The sequence below is a fragment of the Rhinoderma darwinii genome, chromosome 5 (assembly GCF_050947455.1).
Source record: "Rhinoderma darwinii isolate aRhiDar2 chromosome 5, aRhiDar2.hap1, whole genome shotgun sequence".
Lineage (NCBI taxonomy): Eukaryota > Metazoa > Chordata > Amphibia > Anura > Rhinodermatidae > Rhinoderma > Rhinoderma darwinii.
Window position 1 is genome coordinate 233,390,450 of NC_134691.1, and position 7,733 is coordinate 233,398,182.

Consider the following 7,733-nt stretch of genomic DNA (forward strand, 5'->3'; position numbering starts at 1 on the left):
TGTGTTGCAGAGGAGTTAGGGTTAGGGTGGTGAATACTTATTGTCCTATAGATAGAGCAAAAAGGCTGGCTTTGTTGGAAAAGTTGAGTCTGCTCTTACCTGGAAGGATTCCTACCTTTTTTTAGGAGACTTTAATTGTTCTTTTGATGGGGATGGTTTGGATGTAACTGGGAAAAAGCTTAACCAACCTATATCTGATTTTTCTTTTATAGATACGGCCGAATTGTTGAATGTGGATTATAAATGTTTTAGTAAAATGTTGGCTAACCGTATGCGTGAGGTGGTAGGAAAGGTTGTGGGCGAAGATCAAGTGTGTGCTGTGCCAGGTAGGAGTATGTCTGATAATTTGGTTTTGTTGAGAGATTTGATTGGTGACTGTATGAGTAGGAAACAGAAGTGTATGATGCTTGCGTTAGATTTCGAAAAGGCGTTTGATAGAGTGTCGCATGTGTTTATGTTTGCTGTACTTGTTAGTATGGGTTTCCCAGTGAGGTTCTTGGAAGCTGTGAAGTGTTTGTATAGGGATGTGTCAAGTGAAGTGTTGGTGAATGGTAATTTAAGTTCAAAAGTATGTGTGAGATCTGGGATAAGACAGGGGTGTCCTATGTCCCCAGTTTTGTTCACTTGTGTGATCGAAAGTTTTATGTGTTTGGTAAGAAAAGATAAAGTGGTGAAAGGTTTTTTGATTCCGGGGAGCGGAGGTAAATATGTTAACATTTTGGGTTATGTGGATGATGTTGTGGTTGTGAGTGATTGTATGGTTGGGTTGAATAGAGCAAAATTATGGTTGGATTTCTTTTGTGGGGCATCAGCTTTTAAGGTGAATTGGTATAAGTGTGTCTTTAAGTGCTTTGGGGATAGGAGGGTAAGTATGGAAGGGGTGAGGAATGAAGTAGGTGCAGTAAAAGAGTTGGGGATACAGTTTAATGAGGATTTGAGAGGGAATGAGAGTTGGGATGAATGGGGTAAGAGGATTGAGAAGAAGTTGAATATCAGGGAAGGTGTTGATAATTAAGGCAGTGATTTTGCCTATTTTGGTTTTTGTGGCTAGTATTTCTCCTTCCGCTAGTAGGAAAATCAAAAAGTCAGAGAAAATGTTATTTACCTTTTTGTGGGGAAGTCGAATGTAAAAGTTGAAGCGTGAGTATGTGTATAAGTCTTGTGAGAATGGAGGTTTGGGTTTTCCGAATGTGGAGGTTTTTCTTGGGTTAAACTTTATTAAAATAGTGGTGGGTCTTTTGGGGAAGGGAAATAAGAGTGCGTATATGGCCGGTTGGATGCTTTATGGGTTAAATTGGTTTAAGAGAGATGCTACTGTGCCTGTTGCTTATGTATGTCCAGTATGGTATGTTGTGATTGAAAGGTTCATTAGGAAACATGATTTGATTGCAGTGCCTATGGGTGGGTTTCTGGATAAGAAGGCTGTGCTAAAAAGGTTGTGTGTGAATGAGGTTGTGTGTAATATTGTGGGTTTGCGAGGAAAGGATGTTGTGGATACTTGGAAGAAGTTAGGTGTGAGAGGTATGTCCAACAGACAAAAGGACATAGTGTGGATGGCGTTGCATGATATTTTGCCTGTTAGAGATGTGCAGAGGAGGAGGATGTTAGTTAGATTTGAGGTGTGTCCAAGGGTTGGGTGTAATTCACATGAGACTGTTAGGCATCTTTTTTGGGACTGCAATTATTCCTATGAGGTATGGAGGAGGATGGGTGGTGTCTGTAAGAAGTTGGCTGGGGTGAAGTTTGTGGATTGGAAGGTTGCGATGTTTGCTATAGGGGCTTGTAACAGAGTAAGTGATAGGATCTTATGGTTGATTATGGTGTGTATAATGGAAAGTTTATGGGATGTGCGTAATTAAGGTGTCTTCAAACATAAGTGGGTACTGATTGGTGAGTGTGTGAGGATGGTTTTGTCAAGATTATACGTAGTTTATCTTTGGGATAGTCAGTGCGGTGGTGGTATAGACGCAGAGGGGGTATGGAAATTTAAGAAGTGGAGAAGGTTGGTGAAATATAGTTACATAGTTACATAGTTAGTACGACTGAAAAAAGACATCAAGTTCAACCAAGTTCAACCAAGGGGTGGAAAAAGGGAAGGGAAAAATTTCTACACATAAGAGCTAATACTTTTTTGTTCTAGGAAATTATCTAACCCTTTTTTAAAGCCATCTACTGTCCCTGCTGTGACCAGCTCCTGCGGTAGGCTATTCCATAGATTCACAGTTCTTACAGTAAAGAAGGCTTGTCGCCTCTGCAGGTTGAACCTTTTTTTCTCCAGATGGAGGGAGTGCCCCCTTGTTTTTTGAGGGGGTTTTACATGGAACAAGATTTCACCATATTTTTTGAATGTGCCATTAATATATTTATATAAATTAATCATGTCCCCCCTTAGTCGTCTTTTTTCAAGGCTAAATAGGTTTAATTCTTTTAATCTTTCCTCATAACTTAGATTCTCCATGCCCCTAATTAGCTTCGTTGCTCTTCTTTGTATTTTTTCCAACTCCAGGGCATCCTTTCTATGAACTGGAGCCCAGAACTGAACTGCATATTCTAGATGAGGCCTCACTAATGCTTTGTAAAGTGGTAATATTACATCCCTGTCCCGTGAGTCCATGCCTCTTTTAATACACGACAATATCCTGCTGGCCTTTGAAGCAGCTGATTGACACTGCATGCTGTTATTTAGTTTATGATTTACAAGTACACCCAGATCCTTCTCAACAAGTGAATCCGCCAGTGTAGCTCCCCCTAGGACATATGATGTATGCAGGTTGTTGGTACCCAAATGCATAACTTTACATTTATCTACATTAAACTTCATTTGCCAACTGGATGCCCAAACACTTAGTTTGTTTAAATCTGCTTGCAATTCACGAACATCTTCCATAGACTGAACTATATTACATAGCTTGGTGTCATCTGCAAAAATAGAAATAGTGCTATTAATCCCATCCTCTATATCATTAATAAATAAGTTGAATAATAGTGGTCCCAGCACTGAACCCTGGGGTACACCACTTATTACCGGGGACCATTCAGAGTAGGAATCATTGACCATAACTCTCTGGATACGGTCCTTGAGCCAATTCTCAATCCAATTACAAACTATATTTTCTAAACCTATAGTCCTCAATTTACCCATTAGACGTCTAAGGGGGACAGTGTCAAATGCCTTTGCAAAGTCCAAAAACACTATATCCACAGCGGCCCCTCTGTCTAGGCCTCTGCTCACCTCTTCATAAAAACCGATCAGGTTAGTTTGACAACTTCTGTCCTTAGTAAAACCGTGCTGGCTGTCACTTATAATACTATTTTTTTGTCACATAATCCTGTATATAGTCCCTCAATAGCACCTCAAACATTTTCCCCACGATGGATGTTAAGCTTACTTTTCTATAATTACCTGGGGAAGGCCTAGAGTCCTTTTTGAAAATAGGCAACACATTTGCCCTGCGCCAGTCCCTTGGCACTATTCCAGTCACTAGAGATTATCAGAATATTATGAAAAGGGGGACAGAAATAACTGAACTAAGCTCTTTAAGAATTCTAGGGTGTAACCCATCTGGTCCCGGGGCCATGTGCACATTTACTTTATTTAATTTAGCTTGGACCATATCTACATTCATCCAACTCAGTATATCAACTGATATATTAACAGCACTGGCACCGGCAACATCAGCTGCTCTTTCTTCTGTTGTATATACAGAGCTAAAGAACCCATTTACTAACTCTGCCTTCTCTTGGTCCCCTGTGACCAACTCCCCATTACCACTATCTAGGGATCCTACATGTAAAGAACTTGGCTTTTTTGCATTTATATACTTGAAGAATTTTTGGGGATTTGTTTTACTATCCTTGGCCACCTGCCTTTCATTTTGTATTTTTGCTAATTTTATTACATTTTTACAGATTTTATTGAGCTCTTTATATTTTACAAAGGCTACAGATGTACCCTCAGATTTGTATTTTTGAAATGCCCTTTTTTTGTCATGTATTGCCCCTTTCACAAAAGGTGTAAGCCATGTGGGATTTAATTTTAGTCGTTTATACTTGTTACCTATAGGAATACATTTTGCACTATAATTACCCAAAATAGAATTGAAAATCTCCCATTTATCATTTGTCCCATTATTTGACATTAGTTCTTCCCAGTCTATATCCTGAATTGCAGCCCTCATCCTGAGGAAATTGGCTTTCTTAAAATTAAATGTTTTTGCCCTCCCAGTCTGTGTTTATTTTTTACAGTATAGGTAAAATGTAACTATATTGTGATCACTGTTACCAAGGTTTTCACGAACATTGACATTCCCAACAAGATCTGCATTATTAGAAATGACCAGATCCAACAGAGCTTCACCTCTAGTCGGGTCTTCCACAATCTGGCCCAGAAAATGTTCCTGCAACAGGTTGAGGAAATGTCTCCCCTTTGCAGTTGAAGCCGAACCATGACACCAATTAATATCCCGGAAATTAAAATCTCCCATTATCACTACAGTACCCGCCTGTGCAGCCCGCTCCATCTGTTTATATAGCTGACCTTCCATCTCCTCAGTTATATTGGGGGGTCTATAGATTACACCAAAAGTAATTTTTTCAGTGTTTACCTCCCTTTCTAGTTCCACCCACAAGGTTTCAACCTCCTCACAGTATTCACCCACTATTGTCTCTTTCACACTCGCCTTCATATCACTTCTCACATACAGACATACACCACCGCCTTTCCTATTTGTCCTGTTTTTCCGAAACAGTGTAAAACCCTGTAGATTTACAGCCCAGTCATGTGAAAAGTTAATTGATAAGATCTATTCTTGTTTTATTTTTGTTCTTTATGATCCTTTCTGTTATTTGATTATTATTGTTTGGAATAAAATAGCCATGATGATGTATGACTAAGGCAACTTATACCTTACAATATAAAAAGGTTTTTGTACTGTTGCTTTAAGTTAAACTGAATAGATTTAAAAAAATAAAAATAAAAAATCTTCGTTTAATATCTGATACGTCCCCTATCTGGGGACTATATATTAAATGGATTTTTAGAACAGGGAGATGGAAATAGGGCTTGCTCTGTCCAATCCACGCATTGACCTGGTATTGCAGTATCTCCAGGACCGGTGCACCCTTTCCTTATGCAGTGACTAAAATCAGATGTGTAAAGTGCTTTTTACTTTTTCCATTGTTTTTTTCTTGCTGATTGGATCTCTCCTTTAATCCCATTATTTGAACACCTGTTGAACAATGCCTGTTGTGTAATGTGTGATAATGACCTCATTATTAAATGACTTGATGAATAGATTGGCACCTCTTGTGTTGGCTGTGTTGTGTCTGTGTTTCTGTGTTTCCTGCATTTCAATTTGGAACAGCTCATTCACCTTCCTTTTCCTCTGTCCCTCCTCCTAGGTAAGTTCAAGAGCTGCACCTGAGCCAGCCAGCCAGTCTGTCAGCCCACAGCCACTGATTGATGCAGCACCACAGTCAAATAGTGGAATAGTGGAGTAGGGGAACAGCAAGCCGCCACAATGGACCTGTGTGCACTAGATGGATGTGATGGAATGAGCTCTCCTCCCTACATTTGAAAGAAGATTTGAAGTTGCAACAAACCCTCCCTCGCTGACAAAGACACCACCAATTTGGATTTGTTACTATGTTACCTGGAAGGAAGACTTAGGCGGGATTCACACGACCGGGTCCCGCCCGAGTGCCGGCCGGTAAAATCGGCCATTTTGCCCGGCCGGTTTGCATAAAGTTATGCATCCCTTCCGGGCCGGGCAGATCTGGACAGTGACATCAGCGGCAACTCCTGAAGGGGAATCTCCATGTGTTCGGGGATTCTGCTTCAGGAGTTTCCCCTGATGTCACTGCCCAGATATGGACAGAGACATCAAGCGCTCTGTCCAAGAGCGGAATCCCCGAAAACATGGGGATTCCGCTCCTTCAAGGAGCTAAAGTGCGGCTAGCACATAGCAGAACGGGGAGATGCCTCCCTGCTCTGCTATAGTGGCGTCGCTACAGTAGCAGCAGCCGCAGCAGCAGCAGCTGCAGCTACTAGCGGCGCCATGGAAGGTGTCGCCGGGCCAGGGCGCTTTTAAAAAGAGCAGGGGAAGGGAGCCAGCGCAGCGCTCCCTTCCACCTGCTGTACACCCCGGCCCTGCCACACAGTGTACAGCGATGCCATTCGTCCGAATGGCATCAACTCCTCCTCCTCACATGCACTCTGCGCTGTGAGGAGGAGGAGGAGATAGAGCGCAAGCGCCGGAAAACCCGGCCATCACTCGGGACACATCCCGGTGATGGCCGTGTATTACCCGGTCCCATAGGCTTCTATGGGAGCCGGGCGGCCGGGTACCTGGCCGAAGATAGAGCATGTCCTATTTTTTGACGGCCGGTTTCCCCGGCCGTCAAAAAATCGGTTGTGTGAATAGCCCCATTAGGGGTCTATTATTCCTAATGCAGCCGGGTGCCAGCCGATTTATGAACGGCCGGCACCCGGCCGGGAAACCCTGTCGTGGGAATGAGGCCTAACAAACTGTGCAAGGAAGGAGGTTGTAGGAGGAGGAGGAAGTAGGACAAGAAGGTGTCAGTAAAGTTTGAGGAGGATGCCTATTTGCCATTTAGCAGTCCCCTGTCTCCCTCTTGTGGCCTCCTGGAGGCAGCTAGCTGTGCAGGCAACACGGGCACATGTTGCTGTGCAGGCAACATGGGCACATGTTGCTGTGTTGCCCTCCAAGGCAACACTGAGTGACTGACTGAGCAGCAACATCTAATATAAGGTTCTGACGGAACTTTGCGCCTGTCATAGTGGGGCCCTAAGAAGTGAGAGCAAGCTTTATGGCATGATAATGGTACCTCAGACAGACAAACCTGGGCCCAGGCACTCTATTGCAGGTGATCGAAGGCGTGAAGGGAGAAGGGGTGGATTTGGGCATGCACTTGCTGCTGCTAGCGTTTATCTGCATGGCAGGAGGGCATTTGGGCGTTGCCAGGAAGGCATTTTTATGTCGATTCCTCCGCTTTCTGCACAGCATTGTGGTGCAAGCAAAAGAAGCAAATCCTGTCTAGCTTCCTCTCCGGCCTTTTTTCACCTCCCGCCTGGCTGCCTGTGTGAGTGTGTGAGCTGGCAAGGCCCCATCGAGGTGCCTAGGAGTAGGCTGAATCGCTGCAAGAGGTGAACAGCAGTATTGGCCAGGCTCTGCCAACACGCGCCACTTTCGGGTTATCACTTCTCGGCCTTCTGGCTGAGATCAAGTGTAGTGCTGTTTACTTAGTCAGTACTGCCTTGGTCTTGGTTGGGAGGTGCTCTGGTACCCCCTCTCTCGGCCTCAGGGGGTCGTCCAGGTTCGCCTGGACTTCACCCCCGTGCTTCTATTTGGGAGAGAGGCTTAGTCTCGAGCAATGAGCAGCGATCCCCTTGGCCAGAGTGAGCCGTGTGTCTCTGTGGTGCGCATTCCAGTTGGTGGTTTATCATGGTGAGAAATGATAACCCAACATTTGAGCCGAACTTTACTCGGCTAAAAAACTCTATACGTTTTACGTATACGGAGGAGGCTCCAGCAAACAGCGGTCTGAAACACCTAATCGAGGAAGTGCTCCTGGGAATATTCGCAATCCGACCATTGGAGATTTTGGCAATCCCGGACTATCCTAGGCGTGGGATCTATGACGTGACCTTGCGATATGACGGTATTTACTTGGATTTTGTGACTCGCTTGAAAAAGGTAGGCAGAGATCCCAAG

General features: G+C 43.7%; 1 pseudogene; it reads left to right on the forward strand.

Annotated features, from left to right (window-relative positions):
* The first annotated feature begins 4,952 nt into the window (after nucleotides 1–4,952).
* On the forward strand, nucleotides 4,953–5,125 carry LOC142654466 (U2 spliceosomal RNA; annotated as a pseudogene).
* Nucleotides 5,126–7,733: the final 2,608 nt, after the last annotated feature.